This window comes from Agelaius phoeniceus, chromosome 2 (assembly GCF_051311805.1).
Source record: "Agelaius phoeniceus isolate bAgePho1 chromosome 2, bAgePho1.hap1, whole genome shotgun sequence".
Taxonomy (NCBI): Eukaryota; Metazoa; Chordata; class Aves; order Passeriformes; family Icteridae; genus Agelaius; species Agelaius phoeniceus.
This window is the reverse complement of record NC_135266.1, coordinates 47,307,711-47,324,613: the sequence shown is the minus strand read 5'-3', so window position 1 is coordinate 47,324,613 and position 16,903 is coordinate 47,307,711. Positions and strand designations below refer to the sequence as shown.

The following is a 16,903-nucleotide window of genomic DNA, read 5'->3' as shown; positions in this document are numbered from 1 at the left end:
AATGCCAAGGTTGTGGATTCAATACCTGTGTGGGCCATTCACCTAAGAATTGGACTTGATGATTCTTGTGGGACCCTTCCAGAATATTCTGTGGTTCTGAACTCTGTGATTCTGCACCTACTTCCCAGTTGTTGTAGAATGGAATAAGGTTTTCCCATAGCTTCCTTTTCTCTGGATAAACAATCCCGCAGCCAGTCCTCCCAAGACTTGTGCTCCAAACCCTTCAACAGCTTTTTTAGACACACTTCAGCACCTCAATGTTCTCCTTGTAAAGAGACACCCAAAGCTGAACACAGTTCCTTATGTCCCCATAACTTGAAAACTATATTTTCATTATTTTTATGCCCAACATGGCCTTTATCCATCACATAACCCACCAGTTCTTGTGTTTTCACAAATAGCAGGTCCTTGACTCATTCACCAGCTGTGTCTGCAAGTTATCTTCTTTATGGAAGCTATTTTGATGCAGGTTGTAGGACAATTTAACCTCAGCAACATCCCAACCTAAATGAACTTTTGTGCTTGCTATTGTTCAGTTTCACTTGCAAAACTCTGTACATGTGAAGTCATGGCACTGTTCAGTCATGTGTCTGCTGTGCCATGCAGGAATTTATCACCATTGCCCCTGACTGCTTGAGTCAACACATTCAGCCAGGCAGAGAAAAGATAGGGAATCCTCCATACCATGTGTCCTGTCTGCCTGTCTGGCCTGTCCCAGGGAAGGCAGAGTGTGATTCCAGTAATCTACCTTTCAGGCTCCCTCATGCTCCTCCCCTTAGTCACTTCCTCCTTGACATCTGTTCCTAAGCAGAGGATTTCCTGTACCAGGACAGTCATCCCACAGGTGTGCTCACTTCTGCATGTTCAGTATTGTCATGAAAGCAGGACACACCTGCAGCTGAGGTCCTGGGTGTGCAGCAAGTTGCTGGCCACCACTGCTTGTGGCCCTGCTCAAGCCTGCCAGCTGCTGTGGCACAAGCTGGGGGCTCCCAGTGGCTTTCTTGGCTGCCCCTGAGGTTGCTCCAGTTCAGAACTCCCCAGTCCACTGTGCTAGAGTGCTCTGCTGCATATCATGCTGGCACTGGAACTGCTGGTTCAAAGCAGTTAATGCTACAAAGAAAGATTACTTGTGGTTTTATTCTTAACCAGCAGATGATACTTATATGCAGTAAATGTGGTGGGTATGTGAAGTAAAATTTTGACTTTTTTTTCACCAAACAGAAATCTGGTAATATGGAGCAAGACCACAACTAGCAGAGAAATTTTACCAAAAAAAAAAAAAAAAAAATCAGCAACTGAGCAATAGTATATCTAGTAGGAATAAAATAATAAAATAAGCCTTTCTTTCACTAGATTCTTGTAACATTTTTCCCTTCACTTGTTGTCATCCTTGAAAACTCTACCTGTATATATTATTATTAAACACATTGAGATAAGGCATTGTTTGAAACAGAATAGAATTGGATTTATTTAAAAGCTTGAAATAAAAGGAATTGGTAACAAATCTGCCATGTTTCTTTCTTTGTCCTTCCTAAGTAAGGGTGTGCTTTTTGTTTAGGTATGAGTTCAGAGACTTTCAGGGTCTTACTGAACTGCAACAAAGTCAGTCCCCAGGAAAATTTCTTTTACCCTTTTTGCCCGTTTTACCCTTTTTGCCCGTTTTACCCTTTAACACTTTTTTGTTTGCTTGTTTGTTTCCTAGCTTTTTTTAAACTCTTTTGTTGTATGATTCCATATTACCTTCATCTCATCTAACTTTTTGGATTTCTCCAAACTACTTTTGATATTTTGGCTACAGACAAATAGCAATCCCTTTCACCTTCTCTGCAGTTTCATTCAATTCAGGAAGTATTATCCAACAATAAGGTAAACAGCTGGTTGCCTTTTTTGGTATTCTGCCATATGCTTTGAACAGAATACAAATAAAAAGGACATGAAGTAAACACCAGAGAAATTAAACAGTTACATCACACACCTCAGTTAAGAAATTCTTATCAGACTATGTGTAGGAATTTGAATTAAATCTTTCATTAAAATAGCTGCAGTAACATCCTCTCCTCAAAGTCTTTAATAACCATCATAGTAAAATGTGTGGTAAAACTAGAAGTATAAAAACAAATAAGAAACAACCAAAAAAAAACCCAGCAAAACAAAACATAATAGAAATAAGAGAGGTGTGCTTCACGAATCCAAATATTAAAACTATTTAAATATTTATACTTTTTTTGAAGATTTTCTTTTATGTGAAACCTGATTAGACCATTAATTAGTTTACTATGGTATAAAATCCTCCATCATTATCATAAAAAAAACCCAAAAACTTTAAGCTTCAAAACTGTGTAGATGGTAAGGTGAAATCCATCTGTCTATAGACAGAATATTAAGCACTCTAATGCTACTTCTTCTGTTATATTTAAGATGTTTGATACACTTGTTGGAATTAGATGTAAGATCCAATGGATGTAGTCTCTTTCATTAGAGTATTGTATCCTTTGTAACAGATGCAGAACTGTCTGAAGTGTTTCCTGCCATTCCATTAGTGCAGCTGCAAAGAAAGATGTTCCATGAGAACTTTGGTTAGATCTCTGAGCCGATGCAGTTGTGAATCAATTCAGCAGTAAAACCATTTATTAAAAAAAGTAGTAAGAGGAATGATTTTTCTCTTGTCTGTTTAGATTAAAGCCTGAGCATCTGTATGAATTTAGGCAACTTGATAAAATAATAATGTAGTGATGAACTTTTCAAGACCTCGCTCAGCTCTTTCTAAACCTGAAAGACTCCCAGACAGAAATATGTTTCTGTATGTTTTCCAGAAATTCATGGCAACTTGTGACCCAAGCTGAACCCAAGTTTATTCTCGGACCAGCAATATCTACAGATAAATTATGGTCAGAATTGGAAATGATACATATTTTTAGAGTCTATACAGGAAAAAACCTTCAGGTTGTCTCTTCTGGACTTGAAGAATCCAGATGAAAAATCCATGTTTCCTCATGTAAGGAATTAAAAAAAATAGATTAATATGTATTTCAGGTGAGGATGAAATTTTGTTCAAATTCCCTAATCCCTCTATTTTAGCAGGAACTTGTATCTACAGCAGACTTTGCAAAGCCAGAAAAGCCAGAAAACAAAATGATCAAGGGATCAGCTTGGCAACATGTGGATCACCATTTCACATTTCAAAAGCAAATGGAAAGATTTCTCCCTTCTCTCCACAAGTCTGTTTATTAATAGAAAAGCTGCTTATTGAGGAAAAACACTTTCCCATCTGCTGTATGTGAAAAAAAAAAAAACCACCAAAAAACCCCCGACACCCCCCCACAAAAAAAAAGGAATCAAAGAAAGGAGAAAAAAGTCATTAATTTTGAATGTAAACTCATGGAATCTAACTGGATGTCTGTGTGTTTGTGAGTAAATGTGCTAAAGTGAGTTCTTGAAGTTTCAAGGGGAAGCCTGATACTTGCTAGTTGTCCCTGGTATGAACTTGTTGCAAATTTGGAAAACACTTATATTAAACAGAAGTGAATCCTCCAATCAATACAGACAGGAGACAAAGCCCCTTAAAATTACAAAACTGAGAGCATTTGTTTATCCACACTGTCCATTTGATTGTGAAAACCAGGGACTTGATGTTCCAGAAAGAAAGTGCTACAAAAAATAAGGAATTCTGAAACAAAGAGGAGGCTGAGAAAAGAAGAAAGAAGTCCAGAAAGAATAAGGGGAAGATCCTAGCTGTAGGAAAGCTCTCAAAATTGGAGAAGGTCCTGGAGATAGGAGAGAAGCATAGAGGCAAGTGCCTAATCTAGTGATGCACAGGACTGGTAACTACCAGCAGCTGCATAGCAGGAAGCAACAGAAATTTATGCCTGACCTTCCTAGAGCAGCAAAAATGTTCCTGCAGGGAAAGGAAGGCAACATCTAGTGAACTAGTTTATGATCTCTAAAGTCTTTTTCAACCAAAATGATTCTGTGAGTCTGTAAACTTAATATTGTGGGAAAGTGAGGAAGATAACCAAGCAGAATGAAAGTTCTAATTTCTTTTGTTTATTTTCTATAATAAATTTACTTGACTAAATAAAGGTTTATTAGATCAGGGACTCATCCCATACCTTCTGTCATCCATATTGGTCTCCAAATCACAATATTTTTATTTTTCATTCTCTCTCTTATAAATATTTTGGCAAAAACACCCCAGTATACAAATACTAAACTGGAAAGGTGTAAGACTTCTATTAGCATATCCAAAGTCTTCGTAACTAAGGCTTCCTCTGAATGTTTAGAATAATTTTATCTACCCTTTTCAAATTGGGCCGGCAACAGTTGGTGCTCTTGGGAAGGATTGGTAAAAAAATGAAATATTTGTTTTCCTTCTGTCCCACTCCAAACCAAAATTGCAAAATTATTCACTTCTAATTGCTACTTAAGTAGAAGAATTTTGTGAAATTCCTGAATAAGAGTAGGTCAGCACTCCTGACTCTAAATTACCTATTACCATCTGTTCCCCAGAATACAGGAATGACAGTAACTCACATGGACTCAATGCACAAATAATCCCATAATGGACCAGGCTACTGTGATTTTCTGCAGACAACAAAATGTCTTGTGTCTGACTTGCTGCTTACAGTCAGGGACTAGAAATTATTTTTTATTCCTTTCAGCACAGTGGATGATATAGGAAAATTACTTGCCTAAAGAGAAGTTATCACTCAAATTGTAGTAATTGAGTTAAATAAACACCATCAGGAACTTTCTCTATCATCCACGATCACTCCTCTTCATAGAAAAAACTGTGAAACATAATTCTGAGCATAATGTCTCTAGAGAATTCCTTTTTATTATTTCTTTGTTGTTGCTGATGTCTTGCAATCAAATAGTCAAAAGTTTATTTGAGAAAAGAACAAGTAATATACACACCAAACACAGAACTTCACCTCTCCTCTGACATAATTACATGGTAGAAAAAAATGTAATCTCCTCTTCTCAATTTTGATGGTCATTAAAGTGACACAAAATATTCCTAGTATTCCTTCCCCATCGCCCCACTCCCAGTATCTTCTAGGGTTAAAACAGGTGTCTGCTGTCATTGCTGTTGTTATTATTAAGGGTTTATTATGTCCAACAGAGAAAAGGCATCAGTTGTAGTAATGCAGTTATCTCACGACTCCAGCCATGTAATTTCAGAGTTTTTTGAAAGTACTCTCTTTTCTTGGCACTTCTCAGAAAACTGCTGAGGAGAAATGCTCATTTACTAAAGTGACTGAAAAACATTGTCACTCCAAATCAACACAGCCATTTAATGGAAATGGGCTTTTCAGTAATATAATAGATGCTGCCAAAGCAGTGATCAAAGAGAGAAGAAAGGGAGTGAACAAAGGAACATGAGCTGTTAGAAACTTCAACTCTGTTTTGCTAAGCTGTCTGCCAAAAGATGATATCTGCCCTGTTGAATAATTTTCTTCACCAGCTTCAGCTACTTGAAAATATCTTCACTTTTTTTCATGGACCACATATTGGCTAATAAGGTGAAAGGTTTAATTCTTTTCATGTTAATATGAATCATTAATACAGAAGCATTTTTAAAAGTGCTTTCACTGCAACTAGTGTTCAGATGATGTCCAAAAAACATATTTTGGGTTTTGTCTCTTGAATTTTTCCTTCTGAAACTATTGCTCCATCTTCTAAATTCATTAATTAATATGAGATTTACATTTAGGTTTCTATAATAAATAGCTGGTTACATGTCTAACCTTTTCTCCCACAGTCTTTTATGATAAGGTCCAATATTTCAAGATTTTTTCCATCCCTATTGAGGATGAATTTCTGAAATATGCATTTATTTGATGAAGTAAATTTACATGATGGAACTCCATACCTTAGAATCCTTCTGATGCTATATCATGAGGGAACATTCAAAACTGTAAAAAATCTATCCAGAATAAGAACAACTGTAACAATAGGAGTCTGGTGATTCAGCTAAAGAAGCTAAAGAAAAAAAACCAACTCTTTTGGGGTTAATCCAAGTGGTTTTTCTCATTTTGAAATAAAATATTTTATTAATTTGCCCAATTCTCTAATGAAAATTATTTTACATGAAAATTAAAATGTTCTTTCTTTCCTTTCACTTGAGTACAATCCAAATTCAGGAACAATTCTGGCTGACCAACATTGTATGTTTCAAAGAATATTTCACCCACTAAATCTTCATTGGTCTTCAATATGTAATGTTAGGGCACCTCTAAAGAAAGTCTTGTGTTCTAGGGCTGATGAAATTTATCTTAAAACAATGAAGGAGGCCCAACATAGGAACAAAGTACTCTAATCTGTTAATTAAAACCTTATTTAATCTTGCTTTTGAAAAATCTAATTCAGACCTCTTAATCTTGGGAAAAGGTTTTAAAAAAGGGGCCTGCTTTTCTCTTTACTTTTTTCCTGCTATGTGCAAGTAATTCCATTACCTCTGTTACACTGTTGTGAAATCTAAGTGAAATAATAACATGGATTCATTTTGTTTATAATATGAGCAATATATCCAGAACCTAAATATATTTTTTTTTTCCCCGAAGCATATAAATAACATTTGTTTTTACCAGTGTCACAGCCGAATCAGTGATCAAAACCAATGATCAAATTATATTTGTTAGAAAACTCTCAGTGGAGAGAGGATGAGAAAATATTCACAGTATTTTCCATCACATTCTGTCATTCTAACTTCCTAGAAAATCTGGCTTGCACATACATAATTGATGCCCATCTTTGCAGGTGATAAAATCTAACATCTTCAAGGTTGTGTGCATAATTGAAACTGAAGACTCTGCTTAGCCAACTTCATGGCAATCTTGTCAGGAAGAAGAGGCATCTATGAAGATGGGGAGGAATAAAAAGGGATTCTCAAGTTCTTAAAATAAGATTTTTCCTCTCTGTGTCAAAAAATGTAAATGCTTCAGGCAGTCTTATTATTCCTACTCAGATTTTTTCTAGGTTTCGTAGATGGAGTTATTACCCCTGTCACAAATACATTTGCAATCATGTTAACATCTTTAAAAATCTCAGTATCAAGTTATGAAGAAAAAAATGTCTCTTCTATAAATGCAGTTCATTCTAAAGATGCTGAATCACAAATATCTCCTTCCTTCCGTTTGTATTCCTGTTCTTTTTTCATTATTTTTTGACCATCATTTGTAAAGATACTGTTTTTTCTTCATTTAAATCCCTACTTCCTCATCTAACTCACTTCTGCTACAACAGCTACTAGTTTTGAATCTTTAAAAAATGTTAAAAGTAATAAAACATAAATGACTTATCCTCAATAAATATTAGCTTTTTATCTGTTTCATGGCTTGTAATTTTCAGGGGGTTTGGATGAAACTCATCCTCTTTCATTATTGTCACAGCAGGAAGCTGTGAATATGTAGTTTTGATTTGTTTCTGATTCTCTTTAATCTGTCTCCAGTTGCCCCTCATATCTTCCACTCCGTGATACAGTGTATATTGATAATCCTTAATAGTTAACACATCCTTTTTCCTTTCCATAATACCCTGAGACAGAGCACTGAGAAGTAATTTAATTTCTGTCAGAAAAGTGCCATTGTTTTAAATCTGATACTGTAGAAAAAACAGATGCTATCAAAGTCCTTGAAAGTTGTACCTGACCATTTACGTCAGAAGATTCTACTTCCAAGTGGTTAAAATTAGGTCTGTTGGAAGCAGAAAATAAGTCAGAAAATATAATTTTTTTCTAGACTTCCCTAAATCACTAATGGAAAAAATTGTCAGTTTTGAAAAAGTGATTTTGAAAGGAATGGTGCTGGCAAAGTCTTATATGACTGGTGTAGCCAAGGGTGTATCACTGAATGGCCCCATACTTGCAAGGCAATAGCTGTTAAAAAGCCTTTAATTCAGAGTGCAAGAGTAAGGGCTTAGGATGCATCCAATTTTCTCTTTTCTTTGCTCCCTTAGCTGCTCCTCATGTCAGTTTTATGTTGGACTGATGTCATGATATCCTGCTGAATAAATTTTTTCAGTCTCCCAACTGAAAACAATGAAAATTATGATAAAACCATTTGTTATCCCTTTGTTTCTACATCACTAATGACCCAAGACATTAGTCAAATACACACAGTCCAACTGTTCATTTTAATGCTTGGAATGGTACTTGAAGTTCAATGCCATATCTTGTATATTGGTTTGTCAGCCCTAGACTGCAGTCTGTTTTTTGTGAGTTACAGATTAGCTGATTAAAGCCATTGCAGCATGAAGACAAAAACTAATCCTTTAATAAATAGACAAATTTAAATTTAAAAAAATCTAGTGAATATTCTGATTCACTCTTTGTGCTTGCCTCCTCACTTGGGGTTTCATATTTCATTCTTCGCCTTTTGGTAAATATTTGTTGCTCTGTGATTTATGTCTGCTCTCTGTAGATTCTCAATTTGCAATAAACTTCAGCGGACTTGACTCCATCATTAGTTGTTGTCTCTCACTTGCTTTTCCTTCATGATAGAAGTTTTCTATGTTTCTGTGTTTCTGTATTACAGTTAGGGCTATGAAGGGAAGGCTGGGGTGCACTACTGCAAAAGAAGGAGTATCTGTGCTCTGGGTATGTGCATCTTTGTGAAATCAGTGCATATGAATAAAATCAAAGGGAACTAAAATCCTCAGGGAATTAGAATACCCAGAATGACAAGCACTGAGATACCTAAACCCAGGAAACAAAAAAACACCAGAGGCTAGTGGCAGAGAATCTACTCCTCAAATGAACAAAGATATCCTAGTGAAAATTATAAAGACAGTGTGCCACAAGGAGAGAATTTGAATTACACTACCATAAACAGAGAAGGGTCAAAATTAGCCATATCTTGTAGCAGGATCACAATTTCTCCTAAATAGTTTCACCTATGTTTTAATTGATTCTAATTAAGACAAAATGTTCCAATTGATATTTTTTGTAAGTTTACAGACTACAGGTTTTTACTTTGAAATCTCTACATAACATTTCAAATTAATTTTTTTCTTTAGAGAATTGTTTTAAAACTCAATATTAATAAAATAGAACCCCTATTTAAAAAGTCTGGGATGAAAATAGACATCCAGAATTTTCCAGGTTTACAATTCTGTGAGAGGATTGGTATTTATTTCTTGTCCTTTCTATATTTTAAATTTTTTCTAACAACACACTCACTATTTTAAGGCTTTTTTCAGCAGTGAATAATAATTACAAAAATTACTACTACTTTACTAGGTTAAAGAGACTAGTGCATTAATGAGTTCATTTAAACATTCAGTCTCATTTCTAGAGAATTTTCAATCAAAACTATTATGCAAATTTGCATCCATTATTTGCTTGATTTTTGCTTACTTTTCCATTTTGTAACAATTATTTCCTTGGCCAAATATGTCAACACTGAAATCTGGAGATCTTTTTTTAAGCTCTCTACAAACAAAAGCAGAAGGAAGGTAACAGTTTCCTGACATTCCCAGGTGCTAGGAGGGAGTGCTCAGTGGGAAGAGTTGTTTGTTCATTTATGTGGGTGGATTAAGGGAGAATGAAAAGCAGGGAGTCTCTGTGTGTTCCTTCTATACTGCATTTTAAAATTAATAACACCTACAAATACTGAGGAGGAGACAATGAAATTCATCAAAGCAGAACAATAAACATATATATATATGTGTGTACAAATACATATATAAAAATTTGTATACATGACCATACTTGTGATTGCACAGAGACAGATTCATAGGTTAAGTAAACCTGCTCCTCTGCTGCCTGTCCTTGTTTGACAGGTATCAATCAATTTTAAAGTATTGAGTAAAAAGAAGAAAGTGCCACTGACCTGATGCATGTCTCATAACTGGATAACTCAGGAAGCTCTGAGAAGTTTATGTGACCTGTAATGAAGTTTATATCAAGACAATATATAGATTTATTCTAGAAACTCAATTTCTGTATGCATTTTGCACCTGTTTCTGAAATACTATTTTCCTCTTAGAAGAAAATTCATAATATTAGCATAAGTGACTTCTCATGAAGTCTCAGAGAAATGCTGATAAGAGAACTAGAGTGGCAGAAGGCATAAATGCCACAAGAAATATAGAAAAAAGATTTTCAAAATTTTAAAATCATTATTCCATTTATTACTTCATTACTTCATTATTTCTCTACTTCATTTTTATATTTTTAAGAGAGAAAAGAATGTATTCTGAGCAAATAATATGCTCAGGAATTCTCATCAATCTGGGAGTCTTTAAAATTCTAGAAATTAATTTTCTGTGGTTTTTGTTGTTGTTGTTTGTGGTGGTGGTGATGTTTTTTGTTGTTTTTTTTTTTTTTGCTTTTAAGAACAAGAAAATCTTCTTATTTCAGGTTTAATTACTGACTTTTAAGTAAATTTTTTTCTTTCTGTTCTGATTATCAAACTTCATTTCACCCAAATTGTAAATTTAGCCCAAAAGCACTAACTTCCCTAGTCACTTGCAAAAGATAGGAAAGTCCACTAGATAATTCAGAATAAGAGGACAATTTTAGATTTTTTTTGTATTACATCTGACTCTCAGTAAGTCCTATAGAGACAGCTCTATGAAGTCATCCTGTATAGTATAAAATTAGCTTTTGTGAATCCATCTTTCGTGTCTGCTCTCTTGGCTTCACCTGTGGTTTTTGTCTTCTCTCAGTTCCTTTTTCCTGGGAGTTCTCTCCTACAGTAGGTCAGGTTAAATTCCACCTGTTCTTTAAAAGCCATCAGAAACTTTCAGTATCCTCCTATGCTACTCAAAACTTTAAATCAAGGAAAGCCAAAAAAAGTACTTCAAACAGCTCTTCTCTTTCTGTCTCTACTTGCAGAGATGTGGGAGAACTGAAGTTACTTTCTGCTTTTCTGATATCTTATAACCAGAAGAAGGAACGTCTTTTTTTTTCCCTTAAAAATAATCAATCTTTCTTTGAGAACATAGAAGGTCAGTGTCTGTCAGCCTTATTTTTACTGATGTGGTGAGAAATATTGGATTTCTAGCTTAGACATAATTATATTCTTAGCAGGTAACTTGGTTTGAACCTCTCTCCTTTGATTCTGGGTCTCCTAAATCATTAACCTTTACTAATTGTCCTCTGGAGTTCTGTACAGAGTCCTTGACATTGCTCATTGTTTCCCATATATTTTCACTTGTGTCACAAATGAATGATTTGGTTGGCTTAAAGGATTAGTATCAGAGGTATTAGCAAGAAAAGGTTTTAATATAATGTTGAGTGCATCCATCACAACTTGACTGATTTAAAAAATGTCATAGAAAAATATTCTGCCTTTGTGGAGGGGGAAAAGGGGAATTAAAAACACCATTGTTTTTCTGAATATTTTCCAAGTTTATCTTCCTCTTGGACTGATCATTGACCTGGAGGCCAGCCTGTACACACTGACTGGGGATTGTGGTCAGACTGCTCAAGCTTAACCCCTTCTTGAGAATCTGGGCTACACCTACAGCACTTGGCCTTGAGTGTCCTTGAGTTGTCTGTGGCTCCAAAACCATGTTGGCTTTTCTATTTCACAGGATCTAAAATAATATGATTGTCTCACCGCAGTGGTGACTGTAAGAGCAGTGTTTCTCTGAATTCAAAAGAGCAGTATGACAACACATGGGGGAGTTTGGGGTTCAAAGCCTGCTGGAACTGTGAACGACAGCTCAGAAGGCTGGATGGGCCCAAGTCCCAGCTACAACTCTTCTAAATTTCACAATGGGAGTTGCCTTCGTAGGCTGTTCATAGAACCAAGAACATATTTCAGAGGGAAAATGCTGACTGACTTCAAAGCAGTAAAGTTGCATTCATGAAGCATAAATGGTGAGGCTACCAACAGCCAGGGATCAGCTAGGGAGATATTAATTAGCAGTGTGAAATAACTACTGAGAAAGAGCAAAAACACTTGTAGCAGACAGTAAGAAAGATAAAATGTAACTTCTCTCTCATTAGACTGAAAAACTTTAACAACTATTATTTATTTTTTTAAGAGACATTTGTGTAAAACAAACATGTTTAACTCCAATTCAAGAGGTATGTCAAATGAATTTTATTCTGGAATATTAGGAAACTGTGCTGTCCATTTTTAGTGCTTGTTACCCATTTTAAAATCATATTTTACAAATTATGTTGACCATTTCTATTTCTTGAAATTAACAGTTTTAAATAGATAGTTTTTTTCTGTGTAAAAAAAGGCAATGTGATACAAAACTTTGATTTTGATCCAGAATGGTTATATGCATTAACTGTAGTTAATTTTATTAATTTATTTTAGGTCAACAGTCTTGCCAGAAACTAATATTTCACTTTTATTACAAAAGATAAAATGTATGTTCTCTAAATACAGAACAAGAATATGGAGTGGCTACCCCAAGTCTAAACAATTTTCTTAGGAAAATGTTTCCCATTCAAAATTAATAAGTCTTCTGAGATTCAGAGTGTTTCAGCCACTAAATCTAGTTTCACTACTATTAGATTGAGTGTTAGAAAAAGATTCTTCACCCAGAGGGTTGTTGGACACAGGAGCAGGCTCCCCAGTGAAGTGGTCACAACACTAGGCTGACAGAGGTCAAGAAGCATTTGGATGATGCCCTTGGGCACATGATGTGACTCTTGGGGATGGTCTTGTTCAGGGTCAGGAGTTATACTTGATGATCCTCATGGGTCCCTTCCAATTCAGTGTATTCTGTGATAATCTTTCAGACCCAATGTTTAGTGCATACAGTAGTGCCACCTTTTGGTTGTAATTCTCACTGCTAAATATAGGTAGCCACATTACAAACATTTTGTCTCAAAAACTTCATCATAGTCAAAACTTAAACATGCTAGATAAAATATACAATTTTAGGAATTCAAGTCCTTCAGGATTTTCAGAGCAAGATGTTCAAGTTTATGTAAATTTACTTGTGCTATTTGCCATTACATTTCTAAGTTAGCCAAAGCCTGTATGTGAGGCCCGGGTCTACAAATTTGATGATTTGGCTTCCCAAAAGGTTACTTACTCAATATGTGTTTTTAAACTTGTGACATCAGCCAATGCATTTTCTTTCACTCTGTTTGAAAAACTAGGCCTTAGGGGACAGTAGATCTTGTAAAATACTTACACCTTACCTGCTGCTTCTAGAGATCCATCAGAAGGCTAGAACAATCACATATATTTCAGACTCCTGCTTTCTGGCAAGACTTAGAGGTAATCACAAACTTTCACATTTAAATATCTATGAGATAACTTGGGACCCATTATTTTCAAAGATGTGTTTTGGTAAAAATATTCACCCAATATAAATATGGGTGAAGGAAGTAAAAGAGTAAGTGAAAACTGTGAAGGTTTAATGTGTGTATTTGTATCATTCACAGCTGATGTAATTCTAAAGTAAGGCAAACATTACTGTCGTGTTAAATCTTAGACGTTACTGAAATTATGTAGTCCTTGTGACATCTACATGTAGATGTCTACATGTAAACTGCATATCTAAGTTCCTGTTACAGCCAATGTAAACCTTGGTTTTGGTTCAGTCGTTGCCCAAACAGTGGGAAATATATACACATGTATATACATATATATATGGAATATGTGACACGAGGTGTTGGAAACAATCATGCTTTCTGTAAGGTCAGATGAAGTTCAAACAATATATGTATGTTAAGGCATGTGAAATGCCACTGAGCATTTATGTTCAGTCTTGTCCTTGTATTACAGGTAATTTAAATGCCCAGGTGCAGGTGTCTACTTCTGTACCTGACCTCACCCCATACTGTCTGTTGAATTTGAAGTCTGTTCTTACACTGACTTCAATACATATATGTAGATCCAAATGTTAGTCAAAAAGGCTTTTAGGGGAAAAAAAGTGCTTACTTTGCCTTCTTAGAATCTCAGCAGTGTAATGAAGATATAACAAGTAGTTGTTGCTAACTCAATTACAATAATACGAGAGTATATGAAGGGTGGCCTCACTCTTAACAGACTTCAACAAACAGTGCCAACACAAACAGACCCAAGTAAGAGTAGGAAGATTTGCTAATAGGCAAAATCTTTTCAATTCCTAACCCTTTTCTTTGGTGTTACAGTCATCCAATGTTCCTCTGGGTCCAGAGGGAAAAAGCTCCTGGGGTTGAGCAAAATAAAAATTTGTGCACTTATGGTGGAGTTAGACCAGTACCCCGCAGTCACAGCCAGGAGAAGTGGGGTGCTTGTGGCCCTCCCAGGCCAGGACATGACTCTGGGCTCCCTGTGTGGGTTCAAAGAAAGAGAAAAACTCTGTATAGCCGTAGGTAACATTGAAAAATAGACCAAAATGGGAATAACAATGTGTTAATTAATGCTCAAACCTGTTATTTCTTAGACTGGAAGTCCATTATAACCATGATGAGATGTAGCATATAAAAGAACTATAAATCAAAAAAAGCAATGTAACATAAGGAAATAATGATTCAGGATAATTGTCTCTCCAGAGTAATCTGCAGAAAAAGTGCTATAAATTAACAACCAGTTCATCAGAAAATAAAATACGTTATTTAAATTTAAGAATCTATTTCAGGTGAGAATCTTGCAACATAATATATATTTCAACTAAGCACACTAATTTATTTGGACACTTCAGCCAAGTACAATGTTTTTATTAAATGATTCTTTTAGTACTGCATTTTAATATAATTTATTCAGTATTGTTATACTTCAGATTATTTTTCCCTTTTATTCAATTTATTCTGTGTATCTCTGTGTTGAAATCCTTGATGATCTTACAGAAAAGATAGGTCAGCAGTTTTAATACAGTTTTTCTCCACAAGACATTTTGCTGGTTTCAAAAAGCTGTAGAGAATACCACTTACAACATGACCTTTATCACCTGAAGAAGTTAAAGTTATAATGAGGTTTCCCAAGCTATTTGCAGGAAGTGTTATAGACTTGATGTGATATATACACCTGAATTTTACTGACATCATGCTATTTGGGATTCTGAGATGACATTTTAAGACAAATCTTTCCTCATGACCTTCTTAGTTACCAAAAGTTTAATTCTGTTTTTATTTCTATATAGAATTTACAGTGCATTGAGTAGTACTTGGAACTAAAAAGCCATTTGACTCCAGCTGTCTTCAGCACCGGGTGCCAAAATCTAAAACGTCTCTTGAATTTTTTTCTTTACTTCAACTGGCCTTTTCAATAGATTGGATTGGACTGCTCTGCTCAAGAATTCTGGTCAAGGCAGGGAAAATTGGTCTTGTGTCAGAGTTATGGCCTTAATAGCATTTAAAACAGCCTGTTTTGCTATCCTAGGGAGTAAAATCCCTTAACACATTTTGGCCCCCCCAAGGGGACTGTCACATTATGATGTGTTGTGCCGTCTCCCTGACAACTGAAGAAACAGATCTTGAAGTCATGACAGGTTCTTCTGACTGGCACTTGCAGAAAGTGTCTTTTGAGATGGGGAAGATATTTTGGCATTTTTTTTATGACTGTATAATTATTCCCACAGTGTTGCCTGTGTAATAAAAGTGCCTTCAAAAGATCTGCCCCATTATACTTTTCTCACAGAAACATCAATCAGCAATGAACAAGTAAGGACAGAAAAATAATAAAGCACAGAGAAATGAATCTCCAAGAAAAGCTTCCTGTTTTAATTGGTCAACTTAGTATAAAATTCTCTGTGATCTATTTCAGGTCTGTCAACTCCCACTAATAGATACTCAACCCTTGCAGAGATTCATTGGCAGATTATTCTAAAACCTAATAAATAAGATGAAAAAACTGTGCATTTTTAATTTTCATATTTAATTTTAACACGCATTTTAAAAAATACCTGAACAAGAGACGAATGGAAAGAGAAACTAATATGTATATTGTTTAGACTTTACAATAGTGAATATGTTTAATATGGTATTGATATGGTTTTAATATTTTTATTCAATCAGCAAATCCTGGTGAAATACTTGGAGGAAAACCAATCACAACAGAAACAAGTATTGGTCTTGCAGAAACACAAGGAATCTGTTTCAGGAAGACTGTCTATTTCATTTAGAGACTTCTGCTTTGAAAAAATAGAGAGGAAGGCTTGATTAGTAAGAAAAAAAACCCTCTCACAAACTATAGACTGCATAACTGAGCAGCTTTTACGCATGACCCACTGCTGGTTAGCTATGCCCAGGTTACAAAATCCAGAAAAGAGCATGTGCATTAGTCACAAGTAAGCATGGAAAAATCTGTTCTTTCAAAGAGAAAAGAGGAAAAGTAAGATTTAAGAATTCTTTTTTTCCAAATTATGTAAATTGGATTAGCTGCCATTTATTTCTATTGAAGATTCAATACTTCGATCAATAAGAAGAAATGTAATCTTTGAAATAATAATATATAAAATTTTCTACTGAAAATATTATGCAGGGGTAAACTAACATCACTAATAGATATGTTAATCAAACATGAATGATTTTACTAGGCAGTGATATTCATCATCCTTAAATATTGTGGGGAGCTTAATTTTTTCATAAAAAATTAATGTCAGCATGTCTGACTATTTATATTTTTATGAGAAAATATTGTTTTAGAGACATCTGTATTTGTATTTCAATCTTCCAATTTATTAAGAAGGCACAGTTATTTTATCTATATCTATCTATATCTATATCTGTACCTACATCGATATCATCTATGTAAGTATCTACATCTCTCTATCTGCATACATCTACATATATATGTATATATAATTAATTTAATAAAAATATAATTATTAGTCTTTAATTTTATGAGTTTTGGAACCAAATCAGTTTGAAAATAATCAAACAACACGAGATTTTTTTGACTGACTTTAATTTTTTCCAAAATCACTCTTTCACTAAAATCCAATGTACAACTCAGCAGAGCTGTCATGTTTTATTTGTGTAAGTCCTGGAATACATAAATAA

At 34.9% G+C, this 16,903-nt stretch overlaps 1 long non-coding RNA gene across 2 annotated transcripts in view; it reads left to right on the top strand.

Annotated features, from left to right (window-relative positions):
• LOC129117508 (uncharacterized) overlaps window positions 1–16,903 on the top strand; it is a 100,923-nt gene that overhangs the window by 44,639 nt on the left and 39,381 nt on the right. The gene's annotated exons all lie outside the window — the stretch shown is intronic.